Source organism: Hippopotamus amphibius, chromosome 5 (genome assembly GCF_030028045.1).
Source record: "Hippopotamus amphibius kiboko isolate mHipAmp2 chromosome 5, mHipAmp2.hap2, whole genome shotgun sequence".
NCBI classification, from domain to species: domain Eukaryota; kingdom Metazoa; phylum Chordata; class Mammalia; order Artiodactyla; family Hippopotamidae; genus Hippopotamus; species Hippopotamus amphibius.
Genome location: NC_080190.1, coordinates 55,928,203 through 55,953,181, shown reverse-complemented (window position 1 = coordinate 55,953,181; position 24,979 = coordinate 55,928,203). Strand labels below are relative to the sequence as shown.

General features: G+C 37.5%; 1 protein-coding gene across 3 annotated transcripts in view; it reads left to right on the top strand.

Moving 5' to 3' along the window:
- The window catches only part of NRG3 (neuregulin 3), a 1,075,402-nt gene that overhangs the window by 228,138 nt on the left and 822,285 nt on the right, over positions 1–24,979 (top strand). The window lies entirely within an intron of this gene.

Below are 24,979 nucleotides of genomic sequence, written 5' to 3'. Positions count from 1 at the left end.
GTAGTTGGATCTTGTTTTGGTTTTAATTTGCATTTCCCTAATGACTACTGATGTTGAACATATTTTCTTGTGCTTATTTGCTATTAGTATGTTTTCTTTTGGAGTGTCAGTTCATTTATTTTGGCTCATTTAAAAAAAAACTGGGTTGTTTGTTTCCTTATCATTTAGTTTTAAGTTCTTTATAGTTAAGTCTGAAACTGTGAGTTCTTACCCTATGTGTAAACCCACAAGGTAGTCTGCAACAGAATATGGATATTCTAACGAGATATGAGGCTTTCTGGATCAGAGAATCAGATAGTTGTTACTCTTGGTGAAAGAGCTAGAGCATCATTTTAGCACAGGTGCCCTGAGCCCTTAAGAAGTCACGTGAGAATCAGATGCTACCCTGCACATGCGGTCTGGAGAAGGAGAGTGCATCACAGGATAGGAACCTCAAAATTATGATAGGAACCTTACATAGGGGCTGCCTGCATGTGAGCCCATCCTCTCATGTGGAGAGAAAGAGTGAAAACAAGAGTGAGAATGAGCTAGTGAGAGGGAGAGACTAGGAGACAAAGAAGTATCTTTAACTCTGGAATTTAAACAAACATCACTGAAGAGGTAAGGGAGAGGTCTATTACCTACCATAGGATATAAGCAAAAGGCTCTTGGCAAATATGTCTGTCTTCACAGAGTGATAAGCTATCTCTGTCTTCCTAGACCTTTTCAATTCAAACATGAACTTGCTCAGGAAGCCTGGACTTTGGAAATGTGAAAACATTCAGGGAGTATTGTCTCCTAACAATTATATGTAAAATATGTCAGATATGTAATTTGCAAATATTTCTTCCTGTATGTGCCTGTCTGCCTGCCCTTCCCTTCTTCTTCCTTCCTCCCTCCCTCCCAGAGGAAAAGTTTTTAATTTCATGTAGTCTTTCATGTAGTCTTTAATTTCATGTAGATCATGGTTTTGGTGTCATGTCTAAGGGCTCTTTGCTTAACTTCAGGGCATAAAGATACTCTCTTGTTTTTTTCTAAAGTTTTATAATTGTACATTTTACATTTAGGTGTATGATGAATTTGAGTTAATTTTTGTATAAGGCTTGAGGTTTGGTCAAGATTCCCTTTTTTGATGACTGATTGGTCCAACATAATTTGCTAAATACCTTTGCAGAAAAAAAAATTCATTGGCTGTATATACATATGGGTTTATTTCTGGACTCTTTTCGGTTCCATTGATCTATGAATCTATACTTTTGCTTATGTCGTACTGTCTTTCTATGGTAGTTTAATAGTAGCCTTGAAATCAGGTATTATGAGTCCTCCCACCTTGTTTGTTTTCAAAATTGTTTTGGCTATTTTCATCTATTTGACTTTCCATTAACATTTTAGAATAAACTTGTTGACATGTACAGCAAACCCTCTGGCATTTTGATTGGTATTGTGTAGAATCTATAGATCAGTTTTAGGGTAATTGGCATCTTGTTGATATTGCCTTCTGATCCATGAACATGGGATATTTCTTCACTTATTTACATCTTCTTAGATTTCTATCAGGGCATTTTGTCATTTTTAGCATACAAAGCTTGCACACATTTTTTTAGATGGATACTTAAGAATTTCATTTTTGAGGGGTTTGTAAATGCTAATAAATATTTTTATTTCCAATTTTTTTACTGATAATATTTAGAAATATGAATTTTTAAGAAACCTGTAGCCTTCCTATACTCACATATTAGTCCTAGGAGCTTTTTAAAATAGATTCTTGGGATTTCTTACATAGATAATCTTATCTTTTAGGAATAAGAAAAACTTTTTTCTTTCTAATCTTTGTGTCTTCCCCCCCTTTTGTCCTACCTTATTGCATTAGCTAGCACTCCATTTATGATGTTCAATAGGAGTGGTGAGGATCTAATTCCTCTCTTTGTTCTTGAACTTAGAGGAAAACATTCCTTCTTTCATGTTTAAATGTAGTAGTCAGCTTTTGTTTTTGCTTTCTTTTGTAGGATTTCCATTATCTAGGAAATCCCCTTCTATTTTAGTTTTGAGATTTTATTATGAATAGATGTCAAATGTTTTTTTCTGGCATGTTAATGTGACCTTGATTTTATTTAGTCTCTTACTATGGTGAAATACATTGATTGGTTTTAGAATACTAAATCATATTTGAATTTCCAGAATAAGCTACACTTGGTTGTGAAGGATCACCATTAATATTTATTGCTGTTTTTGATTTGCTAATATTTGTTGTGCATTTTTGTGTCTGTATATTATGAGGATATTGATCTGTCATTTTCTTTTATGATAATGCCTTTGTCTGGTTTTATTGTCAGGATTTTTCTGGCTTCTGAAAATGAATTAAGTGTTCTAGAAGAGAATATATAGAATTGTATTGCTTGTTCTTTTAAAATTTTTGGTACCATTCTCTAGTGAAATTACTAGGGTCTGGAGTTTTGTTTGTTGGAAAGTTTTGACAAAAATTTAGTTTCTTTAGTAGATATAGGACTCCTCAGGTTATCTATTTCTTCTTGAGTACATTTTGTTCATTTGTGTCTTTCAAGGAATTGATACATTTCATCTGTGGGCACAGAGTGATTTTTGGTATGCCTTTGTTTTCCTTTTAATGTTGGTAGGGTCTCTAGTGATATTCTCTTTATATTCTTAATATTGGTATTTGTGATATCTCTCTTCTTGGTCAGTCTGGGTAGAGAATTTCATCAATTTTACTATTTGTAATTATTTTAGAATTATTACTTTTACATTTATTATTATTTAATTATTACTGTTTTATAATTAAACCAGATTTTGATTTAATTGATTTTGTCTTTTGCTTTTCAGTTTTATATTTCATTAATGTTGGCATGTTTTTATTGACAGCATTGATATCTGTATTATTTCTTTTCTTCTATTTGCTTTGGGCTTAATTTGCTTTTTATTTTCTACATTTTTATGGTGATAACTTAGGTTATTGATTTGGGAGCTTTCTTCTCTAATAGAAAACTTGGTGCTATAAATTTGCTTTGAACACTAGCTTAGCCGTATGCCACACATTTTGATAGATTCTATTTTCATTTTGATTCAGGTCAAATTTTCCAATTTCCTTTCAGATTTCTTACTTGCTCCTCGGGTTATTTAGAGGTGTGATAGTTTCTATATATTTGTGTATTGACCAAAGATCTTTGTGTAATTGATTTCTTGATTAATTCTCTTATGCTAAGAGAACATTCTTTGGATGACTTCACTTCTTTTAAACTTGTTAAGGTTTGTTTTATGGCCCAGGGTATGGACCCTCTAGGTAGATATTCCATGGATACCTGAAAATGTATAGTCTGTTATTGTTGGGTGGTTTTGCTTTTTTATTTTTTTCCCTCAGATCTTTATTGGAGTATAATTGTTTTACAGTGTTGTGCAGTTTTCACTGTACAGCAAAGTGAATTGACACATTTATCCCCATAACCAGTCCCTCTTGAGCCTCCCTCCCCTCCTCCCTGTCCCACCCTTCTAGGTTGTCACTAAGCATGAGCTCATCTCCCTATGTTATGCAGCTGCTTCCCACTAGCTATCTATTTTACATTTGGTAGTGTATATATGTCTATGCTACCCTCTCACTTCATCCTAGCTTCCCCTCCCCCCATCCCCACCATGTCCTCAAGACCATTCACTTTGTCTGTGTCTTTATTCTTGTCTTGCCCTAGGTTCATCAGTACCATTTTGTTGTTGTTGTTTTGTTTGTTTGTTTGTTTTAGATTCCACATATATGCGTTAGCATATGGTACTTGCTTTTCTCTTTCTGGCTTACTTCACTCTGTATGACAGACTCTGGGTCCATCCACCTCACTACAAAAAACTTAACTTCATTCCCTTTTATGGCTGAGTAATATTACATTGTATATATGTGCCACGTCTTCTTTATCCATTCATCTGCCAATGGGCATTTAGGTAGCTTCCATGTCCTGACTATTGTAAATAGTGCTGCAGTGAACATTGTGGTACATGTGCATTTTTGAATTATGGTTTTCTCGGGGTATATGCCCAGTAGTGGGATTGCTGGGTCATGTGGTAGTTCCATTTTTAGTTTTTAAAGGAACCTCCATACTGTTTTACATAGTGGCTATACCAATTTACATTCCCACCAGCAGTGCAGGAGGGTTCCCTTTTCTCCACAGCCTCTCCAGCATTTCTTGTTTCAAGATTTTTTGATGATGGCCATTCTGACCAGTGTGAGATGATATCTCATTGTGACTTTGATTTGCATTTTTCTAATGATTGGTGATGTTGAGCATCTTTTCATGTGTTTGTTAGCCATCTGTATATCTTCTTTGGTGAAATGTCTCTTTAGGTCTTCCACCCATTTTTGGATTGGGTTTGTTTTTTTTGATATTGAGCTGCATGAACTACTTATATATTTTGGAGATTAATCCTTTGTCTGTTGCTTCGTTGGCAAGTATTTTCTCCCATTCTGAGGGTTGTCTTCTTGTCTTGTTTATGGTTTCTTTCACTGTGCAAAAGCTTTTAAGTTTCATTAGGTCCCATTTGTTTATTCTTGATTTTATTTCTATGATTCTAGGAGGTGGGTCGGAAAAGGATCTTGCTTTGATGTATGTCATAGAGTGTTCTGCCTATGTTTTCCTCTAGGAGTTTTAATAGTGTCTGGCCTTACGTTAGATCTTTAATCCATTTGGAGTTTATTTTTGTGTATGGTGTTAGGAAGTGTTCTAATTTCATTCTTTTACACATAGCTGTCCAATTTTCCCAGCACCACTTATTGAAAAGGCTATCTTTTGTCCATTGTATATTCTTGCCTCCTTTGTCAAAGATAGAGTGACCATATGTGTGTGGGTTTTTCTCTGGACTCTCTATCCTGTTCCATTCATCTGTATTTCTGTTTCTGTGCCAGTACCATACTGTCTTGATCACTGCAGTGTTGTAATATAGTCTGAAGTCAGGGAGCCTGATTCCTCCAGCCCCATCTTTCCTTCTCAAGATTGCTTTGGCTATTCGGGGTCTTTTGTGTTTCCATACAAATCATAAAATTTCTTGTTTTAGTTCTGTGAAAAATGCCATTGGTAATTTGATAGGGATTGCATTGAATCTGTAGATTGCTTTGGGTAGTATAGTTATTTTCACAATGTTTGTTGGGTAGTTTTATAAATGCCATTTAGTTAAGTTTGGCTGATATTGTTGTTCAAGTCTCTCATATCTTTGCTGATTTTTATCTATGTATTTTATTGAATACTGAGAGAGAAGTTATGAAATCTCCAGGAATAATTGGAGATGCGTCTATTTCTCCTTTCAATTATATCAGCTTTTCCTCTGTTTATGTTGAAGCTCTATGTTAAGGTACATATACATTTAGAATTTTATAACCCTGGTTAGTTGACCATTTTAGTATCAAATAATGACCCTTATATTCCTGATAATTTTCCTGTTCTGAAATAAAATTTGTGTGATATTAGTATTGCTATTCCATCTTTCTTTTAATTTATGTTTACATGGTATAACTTTCCTGTTATTTTACTTTTAACCTATTTATTTTATTATATTTAAAGTGGGTTGCTTAAAGAATCATGTAGTTGGGCCTTTTCCTTTTTTATAAGTGAAAACTGACAATCTATTAATTTTATTTGTTGTGTTTAGACTATTTGCATACTGTAATTATTGATATGGCTAGATTTAAATCTACCATTTTATTATTATTAGCTTTTTTTCTCCCCTGCACTTTTGTTCCACTGTTCCCATTTTCTCATTTTTTAAATTTGTGACAGTATTTGAATGTTTTTAATATTCCATTTTAATATAACTGTTGGGGTGTGTGTGTGTGTGTGTGTATGTAGATACTCTAGGGTTTATAATATATAGCCCTAACTTTTCAGTCTTCTTAAGAATTAATACTTTTCCACTGAAAATGAAGTCTAGATGCCTTCCAACCATATAGATCCTTCTCTTAAGCCTCTCCTTTGTCTTATAGTTGTAATATGTATATCCATATACACTGAAAATTCCATAGTGTATCTTTTAATTTTCACTTTCTCAAAACTAATACACACATAAAAAATCTGGAAAAAACATTCCGATATATTTATTCTGATAGTTACCATTTCTGTCACTCTCCCTTCATGTTAGAAGTTCCAGCCTTTCTTCTGGTACCACTTTTCTTCATTCTGAAATACTTCTTTTAGCATTCCTTTCAGAACATATTTAGTCTTGAAGATTTCTCTCAGGTTTCCTTCATCTGAGAATATCTTTATCTTTTCTTCTTTCTTTAAAGTTTATCTTATTAGATGTAGAATTCTAGAATTGATGTTTTCTTTAAAAATATTGTTCCATTGTCTTTTTGCCTTCTTGGTTTCTGATGACAAATCCACAGTTATGATATTCCTTCTCTGCATGTAATGTGTTGTTTTCTTTTTTGGTGGCTACCTTCAAGATTTTTCTTTATCTTTGGTTTTCAGCAGTCTTACTCTGATATTTCTCAAGTAATTTTGGATTGTGTCTTGAATATTTTTCATTTTTATATTGTGTGACTCTGGGTCCTGCTGAACAATTAAAAAACAAACAAACAAAACGCACACACACACAACAAACCAAAGACAGGTAATCAACTTACTTAGGTTCAGACTATGAGTTTGATTTCATCTTTTGTGGGACATGGATCTGATGTTAGTTTTGTTTCAAAGGATTTTGTTATGATATTTTTGTCTGTCCTGCAAGTATACCACTCGTGGGTTATTCTGGGACTTGGGTGGTATTTATATCATAGTTCTGTTTTCAAAGTCTTTACTACACTTCCTTGGGTCTGTTACATGCATGTTCCACTTATCAGTGAGCCCAGAACTTTGTCATAAATAGAATGAAGACATCCCCATCTGTAACTCTCTCCTCTCCTGAACTCCCCTAACACTCTGTAGCTCTCAAGGGCCCCTCCCAGTTCTTTAGGCCAGAGAGATGGATTTTCTCTTTGGCCTCTAGATGCCCGTTCTGTCACTACTATCGTTACAGAAGGGCATTTTTTTGCCACTGGGTAAGACCAGGAGAGAAGGAAGATAAACAAATAAATAAACAATTGAATAAATACATATAGGAAGAAAGAAAGAAGAAAGGGAAGAAGGAAGGAAGGAAGAGAAAGGATTCCTATACACTGTCTGGCTCCCAGAGGCCCCCTTTCCCAGTAATATCACTAGAATAGAGGTTTTCTCTGGTTTTGTTTGGTTGTTTGTTTTTCCCTGTCTATACCGAGGGCACAGGTTTTCAATTCAGCTTGCCCTCATGTCAAAGCTGAGGGCTAGAGGAAGGGAAAATAACAGTAAACTCTCCCTCATACTGCTTGTTCTGCAATTTTTTGACTTCTGTCTCTATTCTACCTGCCACTGCTTACATTTCAGAGGTAACCTGCTTTTGTGTCTCTGTATAGAGATTTTAGTTGTAATCAGTGAGACAGATTGGTGTCGTAGCACATAGAGAACTAGCCAGAACAGGAGTCTTGATTAGGACACTAAATTTATAAATTAAAGGAAGTTTTATGAAATAGTAGGCACTTAATAGGCGAAAAATTGGGCTGGTCTCATACATCTCCATTTCAACATATTGTTCGAAATATATGTATGAAAATATCTACAATTTTCTGAGGAAAAGAGAGTGGGGTATGGAAGAATATATGTCTAGCGAGGCTATTATTTAAGGAGCAGACAGACATTTGAAATATATTTTTAAAAAATTCAAGAAAATTTGTGCCCTGATCCTTTTGAGTAAAACTACTTAGACAAGATGAAATAATATTTAAACTGTGAAATGCTGTGGAAATGTGCCATGTAAAAAATGTAGTGAGCACTGAATACATAAATAAAGAAATATAAAATAAACAGCTATGGTTATTATGGCTACCAAACAGAATACAAATAGCAGAAATCTTGACATTGTTTATTAAAAATGGCATTTGTTTTATGGTTACAGTTTTATACACTATTTGTACAAATCTACCAATTAATATAGCATCCATAAATAAATATGCATGTATGTGTATATATACACATTCACATACACTATACACACACATAGAGAGATCAGAATTAATATTTAGTAATACCAAGCCTTATGTCATATTTAATGGCTTTCCAGTTGAATAATGGTGACTAATTCCATGCAGCTATGACCCGAAGGATATTCATTACAGCAAAGGTCAGTTCTTCTGGGGTCTACATATTTAGGCTCATGATTTATTAGGCTCATCTATATCCATTACTTTCCACTGGCCTTCCATTGACAGTTTCAGACTGTTGATACATAGACCAACATTTCAGCCTAATCATCACAGTTACCTAAGGCAACCAAGTGATAAACAGAGGGGCCTCGCCTTCAGTGCCATTAGGGACTGATAAGGTCAGGCAGAGGTGAATACCCCGTATTAAGCCAAAGGAGCCAACCTTGGAAGCAGTCAGACTAAGCTTCTGGCCTGGGGATGGAAAAATAGCTGTGAAACCAGGAGTGTACCATCAGTGATGCTAAGCCAAGGGTGTGGATGATAGAAGTAAGACTAAGGAGGGTTTACCTACTAGGTCCACAGCCTAATTTCAACTAGTTGAGGACCCTCGAATACAACGTAGATTTACAAGCTCACCATCCCTTCGGAATCCTGATCATCTGCATATATAAGATTGGGCAGTTTTTTAAGTTCTTTAACTCTGGACTTTTATCATGTGAACTCATGAATAAACATTTATATACATGGATCTACAAAAATGTTTCTGAGAAGATGCACTCTGTTGTAAAGGAAAATGATCTTTCTTTCTGCAAAGTGTTACATGTTTAGAATTCATTCTAGCCCTCCTTGATGTGGAAATTCAGTTCCTCATATATTTAAGTAATGTCTCTGTGTTAGGGAATGTCCAGGGTGTGGTAGGAGGTACCAAGATAAACTAGACATGGCACATCACTCAAAGCCATACAAAACAGTGATGCTAGAGTGGACAGAAAAATGTGACAACATGTTAAGGAACTCAAAGGAGAGACCATTAAAATCTAGTTGGGAAGACCCTAAAATGAAGATGTAGTTGATCAGAACCATGAAACATCAAAAGAACAAACGTTTCCGTAATAGCTCATGTCATTTAGTGAACATGTATTATATGCCAACTTTAAGTGCTTTGCATAGAGTGTGTCATTTATTCCTTAAATTTTTATGGAAGGGAAAACTGAGAACATAAATTAACATTGCTAGTGTATAGCTTCAGTTATGTACCAGCACTGAGATTCAGGTGTAGAGGTAAAGCAGGTTCCATTCGGTGACTTGTAGGGGATAAACCCTGTGCTTTTTCTACAGGGCTAGCCATTTAGTAGGTGTTTAATAAATCTTTCTCTATCCATACGTCTGTCTTCTTTTTGTTGTTGGATTTAGTGCAGTAATCACTGTGGGAAATGAGGGAAACATTCAAAATGAGAAAAAGAAAATGACCAAAAAACAAAATGAGTGAACTGTTGAGTTGAATGGTTTGCCTGTGTCTCCCTGAAATGATGAAAATTTCCATATCAGCACGGTGAGTCAGAAAAGCTGAGAAGTGCAATATCAAGGATATTTATGAATTAGGGTTATGGTTAGCTTATCAGTTGCCAGGGTGGACCCCAGCCATCTGTTAGCTCTGCTTTGTCGGTTAGCTCTTTAGAGATCATGTTTGTACATGTGCTTCTTGTCTGAGGTTGGGTCTCTCCTACATGGCCTTGCCCTTTAACATAGCATCGTGCCATTTTGTCTGTCCAACTAAAGAGCAACAAAGTAATCAGGTAAGTTTACAGCCACAGTGCACAGTAAAGGAAATGTCTGGCTTTTATAGATGATTTGTACTAATCTATAATATTAATATCCTTCTTCTTCAGCTGTATTTGGCAAGCTGTTACTGATACTTTTGCTAATATAGCAACAATTTTCAAGTTTCTGCTCTTTGGGTTGATTGGAGAGAATTGATTAATAGCGTTCTTGCTTAGACCTGCAGTGCCCCAGATTGAACAAGTGAGTGCTGACTGAATGTCATTGTACTGGATGTCTGTGAGGAGCTGGAGAGAAATTGAAATGTCACCATGATGCATGGATGCCTAGGTGTCTACTAGTCTTCATTTGCTTTTTCCTAACAATTTCCTTTGCTAATAAAATTGACCTTCCTATATTTAATGATTCAAATATAAATATTTCCTATATTTGCTAATACAGTTGGCCTTCCTATATTTGATAATTTTTATATCACTATTGACAATGTGCTCAGTATTGTAAGACTTAGGTTGGAGGCCACTTATGTTAATATCTTAAGGGAATAGCTAGGTAAGTAATTGAAAAAAATAATGAAGTAATAGTATTTGTAGTAGTAGAAGTAATTATAGTATCAGGAAATGTAATAGTAGTAGCAGTGGTAGTACTAGCCAGGCCTGATTCCTGAGTAGCAGATCAGTACTCTGGTGTTCATTACGGAATGGTTGCTTAATGATTAATGGAGACCAGAGTAGAAGAATGATTTGTATCAAAGTCTCCATGTAAAACAGGTATAGTTACCCAGAGTGGCCTCTGTCCAAATCTCTTTGTCCCCAGTCAGTTTGTGCAGTACTAACTATTTAGATTTTTCTCCTTTAATAACAAGCCTTGGGAGGGCTGACTCATGGCACTGTTACCCCCACAGCTAGAATGGAAGATCCTGGGCAGAGACTGGGTTTTAGTCACCACAGTATACCTAACATACACCTAGCACAGAGCCTGGTGCACAGATGGGATTAGTGAATGTTTCTGGAATAAATGTATCAATTACATCAGCCACTAATGTTAGAAGAATTATAACATGGTCAGTTTATTTCCTGATGTCATTTCTGTGAGAGCCAAGTTTCCAAGGAATAGGTAGGGGTTCAGGGCACAGGGCTCTTTTGTCTTAGAAAGCAAGCTTGAACTACAGGGATATGGACAGTAACTGGAAAAGGCCACAGGAAAGGTGAAAGGGACAATCACCTAGATAAATGGATATCTAGATTTTATAACAATCATGACATTTATTTAGTCAACACTTTAGTAGATGCCAAGAATAGTGCTAAGCACTCTATACAATTTACTTTGTCTTCCCAGGACGGAGGTGAAGTGGGATTATTATTCTGATTTATAGTTAAGGATTCCAGAGTTTATAGAGGTTAATTGTGCTGCTCAGGGAAACAAAGCTAGATAAAAACAGAACTAAGATTTGTACTTGGATCAAACAATCCCAAGCTCCTGATCTCTTATACTGACTCACTGGCTAGGCATTTTATATGATATTGTCTATTGCTTCTTGCTTTCTAATCAATTAATGATAATATTTAGTGAACACGTAATATTTTTCAAACAGTATATTATATGATGAACTGTCATTTTAAGTGACAACAATTATTGTCACATTAGCAACTATGCTGCAAGTTAAGTATTGTTATCTTCTCTATGTACCAGGTGCAGGAACTGAGGCACAGGAAAAGTTGAATGATTTGACCAAGACCATGAAGGTCTCGAGTTGACATTCAAACCCTGTCAGTCTGATTCTAGAATAAGTGCTCTTTTTTTATTATTATTATTTTTCATTGGAGTATAGTTTATTTACAATAGTACCTTCATTTCATATGTACAGCATAGTGATTCAGTATTTTTCCAGATTATACATCATTAAAAGTTCTCACAATATAATGGCTGTAATTCCCTGTGCTATACAATGTATCCTTGTAAACACTTATCCATTTTATTCCTAGTAGTTGTATCTCTTAAACCCATACCCCTAATCATAGTGATTCTTTGATTCTTTCATTTAATTAATTTTTGGTGAGCATACAGTAGGTGCTGGAGAAATAGTAGTGAACAAAATTATCCAATTCTGTTTCCCCCAAATAATGAACAAAAGAGGTCAGGTATATCTGTTTGATGCTTATAAGTGCCGCAGAGACAAAATTGGGGAGGGAAACAGGGAGGTTACATTTTGGTGCAGGTCCAGGAATGACCTCAGTGACCTCTTGCCAAGACCAGAGGGTAAGATTGAGTCAGCCATACAAATATCCAGGGTAAATCTATACTGGACAGAGGGAAAAGCCAAGTAAAAAGTTCTTGAGATGGGATTGTGCCTGATGAAGAATAGCAAGGAGGTGGTATTGTTGTGTGAAGTGAATATGGGAAGGGTGTTAGGAGATAATCTCAGAGATAAGAGAAGGCTGGATTTCATAAACTTCACAAGTCACTGGAGGATTTTGGCTTTCACTTAGGTTGAGGTCAGAAGCCATTGGAGAGTTTGATTAGAGGAATGAGAATATTTCCTGATTGCAGTGGATGCTGTGTTGAAAACAGAGCAGAGAGAAGCAAGAATGGAAGCATAGACCTGAAAGGAGGATATTCCATGAGATGTTACTTGGCAGATGTGTAAGGATGGAAAGTGGGCAGATTTCTGTATATGTTTTTAAAGGAAATAAGCAAGATTTTCTCATGAATCGGATATGGACTAAGGAAGAGAGAGAGGAGTCAGAGCAATTAGAAGGGTGGGGAGACTGCAAGAAGAACAGTGTGGTGTGGTGAGGAGTATTGTCAGATACCTTCAATTTGAGATGTCTATTAGACATCCCAGTGGAGATGTCAAAGGGTAACTGTATATATGTATTTGGAATTCAGGGAGAGGTCTGGGATGGAAATGTAAACATTAGAGTCATCAGGATATAGTTGATATTGAAAACCATTAGACCAGGATCACCAGAGGAGTAAGTCTGGATAAAGAAAAGAAGAAAAAGTGCTGCTTTCAATATTCTGCTCTTACCTGGTTCCCAAATCCCTTGCTTTCTTGATGGCCCTGTTCTGAATGTGTCATGATTTGTTAGAACTGCTCTTAAAATGTTGTTCCCAAGAAAAAGGAAATTAGTGGAAAATCAACAATATCTGGGGGAAAAAAAGAGTCTTTAGTTTGGTTAATAGAATTTTACTAATGTTAAATGTTTAGTTTTGATAGTTGTTCTAGGGTGATGTAAGATATAAGGGGAAAATAGAAATTCTCTGTACTACTTTTACAACTTTTCTGTAAGTCTAAAATTAGTTGAAAGTCAAAGTTCTAAAAATACGTCCCCAAATGTGGACACACTACTTTGAATGAAGTCTGATCTCTTCAGAAGAAGGAAATGGAACCTATACCTCTCTTGGTCTGAACACGAGACTTTGTTCAGAAAGCTTAGACTTGGATTACCTTCCTGAACATTTTCTACCTAATTAGCTCACACTAGGTTATGGTCAACTTGTTGCAGAAAACCGATCCCACAAGAAACCAAGCACCACACTCAGAGAGTTGGAGAACTCAGGTTTATTACGCTGGCGGACCCAGATGACCTAACGCTCCACAATTCTGGGCCCTGTTTCAGGGGAGTCTTCTCCTTATATAGGTTAAAGCATACAGCTATAATTGGTACAAACTGATTGGCTACAAATTACTATAGGTCACGGGCAGTTACAGAACGCGGGAGTCGCCATGGGTTACACACATAGTAGGGGGTCCTAACAGAAACTTGTAGGAGCAGGACATCCCATTCCTATCAGGACTAAGGTCACAATTGGCATTCTCATATTGGTTGCAGGTTGAAGTTAATGATCACTTAACAAGTCTATGTGCAAAGGGTCTCAAACAGAGGCTTGGGGTGGGTGCCTGAGAGTGAGGCATTCTTCCCTTATCTGATTACTCTTAGTAATTCATTTAACTGAGAGTGGCAAGCAGGCCTTTGCAAGATAGAGTAAGCAATTACAATATGGAAGTTTCAATTTCCTCATCAAACTGAATGTCAAGACATATTTTGATAATCGGTTTTTAAACCAGGTCTCCCTTATTGTATCTTTGAAAAAACTGATTTACTTTTGACAATTCCAAAACTAGATGAGATGCTATTCCCTAATAAATATTCTTGTTTGGATTCGAGGCAAATACAAACCAGAGTTCTGACTCTGCCTTCAAGTATGTCACGTCATCCACCAGTTCCATTAGCATGCTTTTTATGCCATTATCTGAGGCTCTCCAAAATTCTGTCATCTTGCGGATCACTGGGCAAGGAGGAGGGCAGTCCTTGGTCCTCACCAGGCCTGCCCTTGTGGTTGACAAAGACCCATCTATGAACTCTTCCTTCTTTCAGCCTGCTTTGAATCTACCGACCCAAACTATCCCATAGCCCACATTTGTTCTTTTTATTACTGAATATATAATAAGGTTTGCTATTAAATTCCTTGGTGAAATCAATACAGTATCTGACTATAACATTCCTCAATCTACCAGTACAGACTAATTTGTAATGAGCTTATGCTGGAGCCTAGTGATCAATGCATTTTATTAAGTACTCACAAACCATCTTTTTAGCGATCCTCTTACAGCTCCAGATAGTGTTAGGTTGCTCATCTTATTCTTATGCAAACATAAGAATGTGTAGTCTATCCTTTCTATATTTGTTTATTTACCATTAATTTTTTAATGAGGAGACAGTTTGTAGACCAAACATGGAGGAAAAGCCTTAAGAAGTGTACAGACTGTGAGGCCATTTCTTTTCTAGGAAAATGAGGAAACGGGCTCTGTAGGAATCAAGTAGAAAATGTTACTGCCTTTGTTTCAGGTTTTATAGGCAGTAGCTGTTTTTGATGGTGTAGTTAAACTCCACAGGAGGCTTTTTAAATGGCAAAATTAAATGTAATTTGGTGAAGATGTTTATCAAGTATTTTCTTAAACAGTTGATAATTTGCAGTTTTCGTTGTTAAACTGTGCTTCTTCATTAGTGAGGACTACAGCTTTCTACAACCTGCTAATGAATTATGACACATCTATTATTTATGGAGCTTATAAATTTAGGTGACATTCTGAAGGTCACTCTCTGGTTTAAAATCTCGATGATCTTGTTGAAGTCGCTCCACAGTGTCACCAACAGTGACTGTGGTAATCTGAAATTTGCCAGGCCACAGCCAGTGTTCTATTTGCAATAGATGTGTCTTCCAGTGGTATCCCGGTCTCATTATAGAAGGGACATTGCTCAGACAAGCTATAATGATGACTCTGTATAGTCATGTGCTGTAATGCCTAGTGAAAGTTGATGGAATAATGTGCCAGAATCGTTTTTCTCACTCAGACTGGTCCTGTTCTTTCTGTCTGTTACCCACAGTGTGTCCTTTCTGAAACACAAATCACTACCTGCTTTGCTGATATTTATCAAGATTTTCATGGAATGAATGAAAATTGGAGGGACTTGGGATAACAGTAATAGAATGTAAGGCATCCAAGAAGAGGTGTAGCCACAGCAAATTCATTTATGTGCTAAGTGCTTTCTATAAATTATCTCATTTAGTTATTTGTTGGGAGGCAGAGATGCTGAATAGTATCCTTTGAACTGAGAAGGAACTTGGATACCAAAAAACGAAGCGGCAACTCCATAAAGTGCAAGTTTGAAGTTTATTGTGGGTAACTTACAAACAGGCGGGAAGGATAGGAGGGACAGTGGTCCACAGGCATTTGTAGCTGCACTCCGTTCTGCCAAAAGGAATACAGGGGAATTTAAGGAGGTCAAAACTAAAAATAGAATTTGACTACTGAGTGAGAAGCAAGTCTGCACCAGAGAAACTGAGCGGTTTTCCTCCCCGGGGGGTCTCATGAGCATTAACCATCTGTGTCAGCAAAAGGCATTCTTCCAGTTTTCTTATCAGATGAAGGCAAGCGTAGAAGTTGATAGGGAGCTTAACTAGCTTGGGCAAGTTCTTTGCTAGGAGGCTAAAGTTCAGACATGCACAAAGGGGAAGGGGTAGGATCCGTGACCTAAGATGGAGCTGACAAGATGGAATCAGAGCGGTTCAGCAACACATCCTCACAATAATCCAGTGAAGGTGGAGACTGTGTTTCAGATAAAATATTAAATAGAGGGATATTAATGGAATTGTCTGAAGTCATGGAGCTGTTTGGTGATGAATCTGGGATGTGAGTGCTGGCCATTTGGCCCCAGAGCCTGCGGCTCTTGACCACAGCATTGTGCTACCATGTTGCTACCTATGGATGGATGTCGTGCTGAACTTGAATTGTGACCACACATTCACAGGGATGGCACACAGACCATTGTTACGTTCAGCAACTTTAATGTCATTAAGTTAAGCTATACTATTGATACATTGCTGATATTTGACTATATTATATAAAAAAGAAAAGGTGATTGGTTAGGAAAAAGAGAAAAACTGACAAACTGACACTGATTGGAGGAAATGGGGGAGGCACACTAGCTATATGCAGCATAGTATCGTGGGTTGAATCCAAGAACAGTAAAAGGACATAATGAAAATTCTGCCCGCATCTGAATAAGGTCTGTAGCTTGGTAGTATTGCACAAACATAAATGTCTTGGTTTTGATAATTGTACTATGTAAGATATTAACTTTAGGGGAAGCAGGGTGAAGGATATGTGAGAACTCTTTGTAGAATATTTGCAGTTTTTCAGTAAATCTAGAATTATTGCAAAATAAAATTTTATTAAAAATTTTAAATTAAAAATGGCCATTTCATTTTTATATAGATCTTGAATAATTACAAAATTCCTTTTTATATGATGCTGGAAACATTAGCCTCTTTCTTCCCTGTCCTCCAGAAGCACTTCAGATTTACCTCTACTCTAGTACCTGTCATTCCAGATATAGTTATTTGTTTACAGTTTAGTTGCCCTAACGATATTGTGATCTTTTCAAGGCAGTGACTTTGTCCATGTCTTCCTTGTACTCCAAGCTGGTGTAAGACACAGAATAGGTTGGTGGTTTTTTTAAACAAATGAATGTATTTATTAATCCTTATGGCTGATAAAAAGTGATAATAATTTTAAGATGCACTCCATGTAGTCAATTCAGATCTCTACTTGGTAGGTTGTCTCCCCAAATAAAAGAGAGAATATAGACTTCTTATAAGAATCATAATTAGAGCTAGAAAATATGGAAGAAGATCCTGCATTTTATGAATGAAGATAGCAGTAGTGACAAGAGGTGTTTTATCCATGGTTAGGAAATGGAGAAGCTTAGCACCAAGTCCTTCATATGGAAACTCCTGGTTCCCTTGGGAATCAGCATGAAGATTCTGGGAAAGAGTAGGTCCAGGTGTGTTCACGGACATGCCTTCAGCAGCTGAGCTATCAGAGGCAAAGAGGTGCGCTGACTTTTGAGGAAGGATGAGACCAGTGTATGTTATTAGAGTTTTCCTTTGCATATTAATGTGTTTGTGATGGGGAGAAGGATAGTGTTAAACTGGAATGCAATATAGACATCTTCAAAGTTAAAAGGGGGCCGTTACCATGCTGCTTTCATGCCGGTTTATGTTTGCTTTTATTTTTTTAAATTTTAACAACTTTATTGAAATACAGTTCATCTGTTTAAAATGTACAATTCAATGGCTTTTAGTATATTTGCAGATATGTACAACCACAGTCAATTTCAGAACATTTCATTACCCCAAATGAAACCCTGTATGCTTTAGCTATCATCCGTTCTCCCGGCCTTCTTCCCACTCCACAGCCCTAGGCAACCTCTAATCTACTTTCTGTCTCTATATATTTCCATACTTTGAACACTTAATATGAATGATAGCCTATAATATGTAGTCTTTTGTGAGTGGCTTCTTTCACTTAGAGTAATTCTTTTAAGGTTCATCCATGTTATAGGCATCAGTATTTCATACCTTTTTATGGCCAAATAATATTCCATTGTATGTATATACCTCATTACATTTATTCATTTATCAGGTAATGGGCATTTGGGTTGTTTCCAGCTTTTGGTTAGTGTGAATAACACAATAGTAAACATCACTGTACAAGTTTATGTCTAGGTAAATATTTTCTTTTCTCTTAGATGAATGCTTGGTTTTAGTTCAGTTACTTTTAACTTGACCCATAAGGAAAGTCTCCTAGAAAGAAGGAATAAAAGAACCTCAACTTGCTGAAAATTTCAAATAATTTTTAGTGCACACTGCCTTTATGACTCTCAGTTTATGAGTATCCTTTATAGATAAGCTGTGCCTACAAAAAAAATTTTTTTTAAACATGTACTCATTCACATACATGCTTGCATAAGCATTCAGCTAAAAGTATCCCCTTCCAAGAAGCCATCTGGAGAAAGAAGTGCAAACCTTCTCATAATACTGAAATTGCTTAGGAAATGGGGCAACTCCTCTTTAGGAACCTCTTCTGATTGAGGTTTATGCACCACACTAGAAATATGGACTGTGTGTAACCTGATTTGCCCCTGATTTGTGGCTGTGCTTAATTAAAATGATTTCTGGCTACTCCTAAAAATGAAAAATTTCCCCGGGAACATGCCTTCCTAATGAATCATCGGAATGTTTGCTGTGGTTTGGAGGGTGAGCTCCTAAAGGGCCAAGCCTAGGTCTCTTTTCTTCTAGCAGAGACCTTCACACAATGCAGGTGGCCTCGTGTGTTTGCTAAACTGACAAGAATGGAGATCTTTGAAAAATAGCACCTGTTTGGAGGATTTGTTTATTTTCATAATTGCTCAGTTTTCTCTTGGAAAAAGGTTGGCTCTGGAAATCCATTTATCATGTACTCTCCCAGTATTTCTGCTTTTAATAGCAAAAGTGAGTTAAGACCTGGTCATCTTAATGCATCACTTGCCGCATGTATGAAGCAATGGAGGATCAAAGAGGTCCTGTGGCTTCTTCCTACATCTCTTCTGCACTTACCTTGTTCCCCAGCCCGTGCTGACGGTCTAGGAGGCCTGCCCACTCAGAGGGTAGCCTGAGCTCTTGCTTTCTCCTGTTTCATCTGGAGCTTCTATATCTCTTAATGGGCACTGGGTCAATGCCAGGGAATCTTCAAGGGGCTCCTCTAGATATTACCATGACTCTTCAGTTGTGTGACATTTTGTTTGTGGGGTAGAATCGAATTATGTAATCAAATAGGGACACTAAGCCTGACTGAGACTTGAATCAAAGAGCCCAAGAAATACAATAATTTTCAGTTTGACCTTTGTGCTGTGTTTAATGTGACTGATCTGAAAGGCTCTTTGAGAGATGTCTGAACCTTGCAGCAGCCTGTTTTCTGGGTCCTGTGTAAGAGAAAATATCCTCTCCTTCCAGCTTGACCCTGTACTGGTCATTCCAGCTCCCTTGGAACTGAGACCTTTGATTCCCTCAGGGGCTTGCTTGTTCATTGTATGTAATGTGATCATCTCAGGGGAGCATAACTTTAAGCAGATCTCAAAAGACCATCAAGCCCAGAAGGGGAGTTAAGGCCCTTAAAGGGAAAGAGAATATTTATATAGAATTATACTAGATTCAAGAGTGGTTACCAGGTGTTTGGTCCATTATACAAATTATTTTTCTGACATTTTCTTGGTGCCTTATGTATGCCTTTGGACTCCCAAGTATTGTGGAACCCCCTCACGACTCCAACTCCTGGGGAACTCTGAGTTTTGACTGAAGTCAGTAGAATGCTTTCCCACCAAGAACCTCTACTAGGCTACAGTTAAAAATTCTTGTAAATCAAATTTCATATAAGCAGGCATTTTCATAATTAATCATAGTTTAACCTCAGCAAATTGGACTTTTTACATCCAGAAATGAAACAACAGTGACCACACTATCTTAAAACTTTACATAGTTAGATCCAGGTAGGTTGTCCCTTACATTTTGATTTGCAGTATCCTTTTATTCATTTACCACAAGAAGAAACACCGAAAAAGAGGGAAAGAGAGACTCTTTAATAGCCAAGTTTAAAATTAAAGGCAACTCAGATATTAATTCTTAAACAGCCCTCTGGTTTCCTGAGTAGCTAACAAAGCACTGTTTAGCTCTTAAATGTCTTTTTTTAGACTTTACAGGAATAGGAAATGCTATATATCAACATTTAATTTAGAAACTATGAATGCTTTCAGATATGCCATTTTAAATGTTTTTACTTGGCATGAGGGTTATTTCAGTGATGTTTATTGTTTTTTGGCATAATTAGAAGATGAGGACCTCATATAAGTGCATTTTCAAATAACCAAATCTTACCCATTTAAGAATGTATATTTTCTGTTTTCAATGTTTATGAGGTAAATCTTTCTAAAATATAATTGTACAGTCATTTCCCTTTGTAAACACAAGTGTTTAATTTATGTGTAACTCTTCTTAATGACTCATGGCATGGTGCTCAAATGAGTCTTGGTATCTGGGAAAGTTAGATTTGGAGAGAATTCTAGTTCACCCAGTCTACCTGCCTCACCCACCTGATTTACAGAAGAGAGAGTGGGGGATTTGACTTCCTGTAAATTGCATAGCTACTCCCAATTTGATGTTCTGAGACTTCTGCACTGCGCTGCCCGTTCCAGAAATCCGATGGCCTGGAGGTTTACTTTCATTATAGAAGCCCTCACCTGCCTCATGCCCTTACTTTCAGCCATACCTCTCAAGCTCCAGCCCACTCCCTTTCTAGGATCCAGCCTCAAGAAGTTGGCTGGTCTTGAATCCAGCCCCATGGTTTTACATCCCCCAGCCTTTGCATACCACCCACTGCCCCCCTCCACTATCAGGCATTCCTTTCCCTTCTGGTCTGCCTTGGGTGGGGAGCAGCCAACTAGCTTTATCTTTCGTGGCTCACGTTTAAGGATAATTTCTCCTAGGACACTTTTCAACCCCTCCAGGGAGAAAGGATTGTTCTCTCCATTGTGCTTTCAATATTCTCTCCACATTCCTTTCTCAGCTCTTGGCTGTGTTTTTATCATAGTTTGAGTGTACATCTGTCCACTTTTTTTTTTTAATTAAAGTATAGTTGATTTACAGTGTTGTGTTAATTTCTGCTGTACAGCAAAGTGATTCAGTTATACATATATATTCATTTTTACATTCTTTTCCATTATGGTTTATCACAGGATATTGAATATAGTTCCCTGTGCTATACAGTAGGACCTTGTTGTTTATCCATTCTATATGTACTAGTTTGCATCTACTAATCCCAAACTCCCAGTCCATCCCCACCCCGCTACCTCCCCTTCCCCGCATCTTGGCAACCACAAGTCTGTTCTCTATGTCTGTGTGTCTGTTTCTGTTTTGTAGATAGGTTCATTTGTGTCATGTTTTAGATTCCACATATACGTGATACCATATCTTACTCTCCCTGTCAGCTCAAGGAATATATCTTTGCTGTCCCCAGTTCTGGGTCTGTCCCTAGCAGCTCACTTTTAATCCCTGTCATATGGCTCTCTCTTGTGTTTTTATTTAATTCTTGTCAAATTTTTTTAATATAATTTAGTTTTGTCAAATTATTTACTTCTTGAATGATGAGCTGAAGCTTGGAGAGTCATATGTGTGTGTGGTGGGGGGGCATCCCACACATTGTCCCTCCAAGACGTAATATTCTTCTGCCAACCGAAGAGAAGCTCCCTCCCTGTAAGAGACACCCCTCTTTTCACTGGGCAGACCCTGATGTGTGGCATTGCCCAGAGGGTCTTGTGCAGCAGCATTGGGGAAACACTGTGATCAAAGCCTGAAGCTAGCAGGAACTACTGAAACTTGTGGAGTTTTGTAGCTCACCCCTATGTTCCCCACTCCTGGATGACCCCGAGCTACTGAATTTCAGCTCTTTTGTCTACATGCCTGCACTATGTGCGTGAGTTACTTTTTTTTTTTTTCATTGTCACCCTGAAGCCACACTGCTTGTATTCAAATTCCAGCTCCATTGCTTGATCATTCAATCTTTCAGTTCCTCTGTGTCCTCAACTGTAAAACCGGGGGGCTATAAAGATTGAGTTCATACATATAAAGCATAGAGAAGAGGGCCAATAGCATCCCCAGAGACTGCTGCATGCTCACTAGCTATTACTAGTGTTAGGATGACTGTCAAGTTTCTAATCCTCACTTCCTGACTTACTGCCACTGTCTTGGGATTTGTTCTAATGACCTTCCAATAGCTGCAAAACCAGATCAGCCCAAATGATTGTAATAAGCATAAAGCCAGAGTGATTAGACTCTTAGTAAGGACTTCTTTTTCGAAAAACTAAAAGTCCTATGTGTGCTTTGGTGCATATATATTTTTAGGCTGTGTCTTAGCCATCGAAGGGCCTTTTTTCTTTTCTGATTCATGCCTCTGTTGAGAATAGTCAAAGTTGCCAGAAAAGTATTTTTTGGATAAGAAAGAGAGGTGAGATTGTGTTAAATTAGGAATCAGATTCAAGAAAAGATGAAAAGCTTTATTTAGAATGGGGTTTGGACTGAAAATGACTGTGGATCTTTTTCTTTTATAATAGTGTGAGAAATGCAGCCACAGGTTTGAAATGGAACTATTTAAACATTTATTTCAGCCCAGTCAAGAAAAGGAGAGAGCCGGCCTCTCCCTAGACCTCAACATTTATCTTTAGGATGTAAAAGGAAAGTGAGAGACTGAATGACCTTGTTTTTTCTGCATTTTTCTCTCTTGCCTTTTTTGAAGGGGGATCATGGGTATTTTTAATACTAAAAATGGGAGATTTTTTTCTTTGCAGTGGGCATGGAAAGTTTTTTAAAAAAGAGCATCATAGCCTATGCAAATGTTTTAGAGAATACAAGCAGGCTTCTCCATAGTTATGGAATTCCATGGACTAATCTTGTCCAGAGTCACAGTTGTGCCATGGTTGGTCCTTCAAATAGGCTAGCATCTCTGTGGACCACATTTACAGACACAGCTTAGCCATTAGGCAAAGTTCTCAACTTAATCTCTTGCTTAAAGGCAAACTGAGTTGGTGATTTGACATTTACTCCTCCCTCCCTTCCTTCCTTCCCCCCTTCCCTCCCTCCTTCCTTCCATCTCTCATCTGTCCATCTACCTACCTACCTGAATTTTTCTTTTTGATGGGTCTTATGCAAAGTTATACGTAGGCTATAAAAAGGTTGGAAGATTTTATCTACCTTGCTTATTTAATGTACACAACAATCATGTTAGATAGGCATCATTACCCTCAAGCTCCAGATAAAGAAACTGCAGCATAAAGAAAGTAAAGTATTTACCCAGTTGCACAGCCAGCAAGTGGTGAAGTGATAGACTTGGGGCCGGGTCTTTCTGGCCCTGGAGAGTTTGTGTTCTTGACTACTTATCACCTAAAGCCACTACATAAATTTTGTCCTACATTTGTGAGATTTTTGCCAAATGATACATGGTTGCCAAAAAAAGCAACCATTTGAAAATTGACAAACTCATTCATGCAGGTGGGGAGGTTTCTTTATCTGTTTGCTTGTTTGTTACCAACTTCTTGTCAAATTGGTAAAGTAGTGCCATGCTGAGACAGGGTGGAGAGGTGTCACGTGTCCCCAGTATTTCTGAAATTGGGGGTGACATTACTGAAAACATGAGCACCTCTCTTCCTCCTTTTTGCAGTCCTGGGATAGAAATGATGTGGTGCAGATGGAACCTGATGGAGAAAGAACCCTGTGCTATTTGTTAAGAATTCTACCTCTGCTGTTCCCACCTTGCAACAAAAGGATAATGTTGTAAGGGAAGTTGACATAATTACCTCCTAAAATAAATGAATACTTTTAACATAAATGAAAGTATTATTTTAATGTAAGATGGATCATGACGGTTCTGTTGGAAAATAACCTTTTGCCTAAAATGAATCAGCCTGTTCAAGAAGCAGTGGTATATATGGAACAGCTCCTCCACAGAAAGTCCGAGCCATTCCTTCTCTAGTAAGTGACCCAGTAAAAGTGCTATATATACACCCAGGTCCTTTCCAACTGTATAGGCGATGATGGAAAGGAATGACTCAGCCTAGTAACGACAGGAGACCCATGAAAATGGTTTCTTTTTCTGGATTTGGTCTAAATTTCTGAATTCCTTTAAAAGTTTTAGGCTATTTAAAATCAATAGTAATATTTAATCTACAATTTATAAAAGAGGAAGTACATCTTTTAAAAAATAAGTTTAGGGCTATCCCATGAGTCACAGATGAGTTTGTTAACTTGGGGTTCATAAGAGAACTCTGAAATAGTACGTGTTGTATAATCCATGATTCCTCGTGGGCTTCTGTTTTCCTCTTCACTAAGAGAATTATGTAAGTCAAGTCAGGCATTAAATTTGCTTTTATATATTTATGATTAAATGAGCATTAAGGGATATTTAAAATGTATTAACTAGAAACAACACATTTAGCAGCCAGAATTGAATTTATCACTTTTAAGGGCTAAACTGCACAAGGATTAAACCAGGACAAGAAGTCTAGTTACTCATACAAATGTATGAAAATTTGATTGACATTTCTGTGCACTCATATTGAGAATCATGCCGTCAGTTGCCAAGAGCCGTGGACTCAGGGCCATCAGTGTGCTTCCCACCACCCCTGCCTTGCCTGTGGAGAGGTTTGTCTGTTTCCTTGCACACGCCTCCTAACTCGTCCCTCTGCCATTTTCTTCTTCCACGTCCTCTTTCTTCTGTCACTGCAGTAATGGATGCCGCCAGCTTAACCTACCTTGTTCTGATGCAGTGTGGATGAAAATCTGTGCAGAAGCACCAGCTGCATCCCCACGGCCAGGTAGGAACATTTATCTCTGTCATTCCAGTTTCTCTATGAGTAGTCCCAACTAATATACTTATGGGAGTCTCACGCTTCTTTAAAATCGACCCATCTGCTCTGTGTCCCTCCAGGAAAGCCCAGATAACACCAGTATGCTTTCATACGGCTGCAGGACATCTTTCTTCTCATCCCTCACGTACTCCCCATGACAACCATGACTATCTTCTGACATCTATGTCCAATTCCTCCTGCCTCACAGGAGTTTTCATGGGAGGTGTATGAGAGAGGGGAAGGGGCAGGAACTCTGGAATTAGGCTGAGGGGTACATATTAGTTCTGCCACCGTTTCTGAGAGTAAGTGTCTTGGTTTCTTCAGTTCTAAACTTGGGGAGAATAGTTCCCTCAAAGAGAAGATTCAGGGAGATACTCTACCTGAAATGCTTTGCATAGTCAGCAGTGAATGAAGGGCCAATTCCTGTTTCCTTCCAAACACACACCAGCTTTCCTCATGCATATAG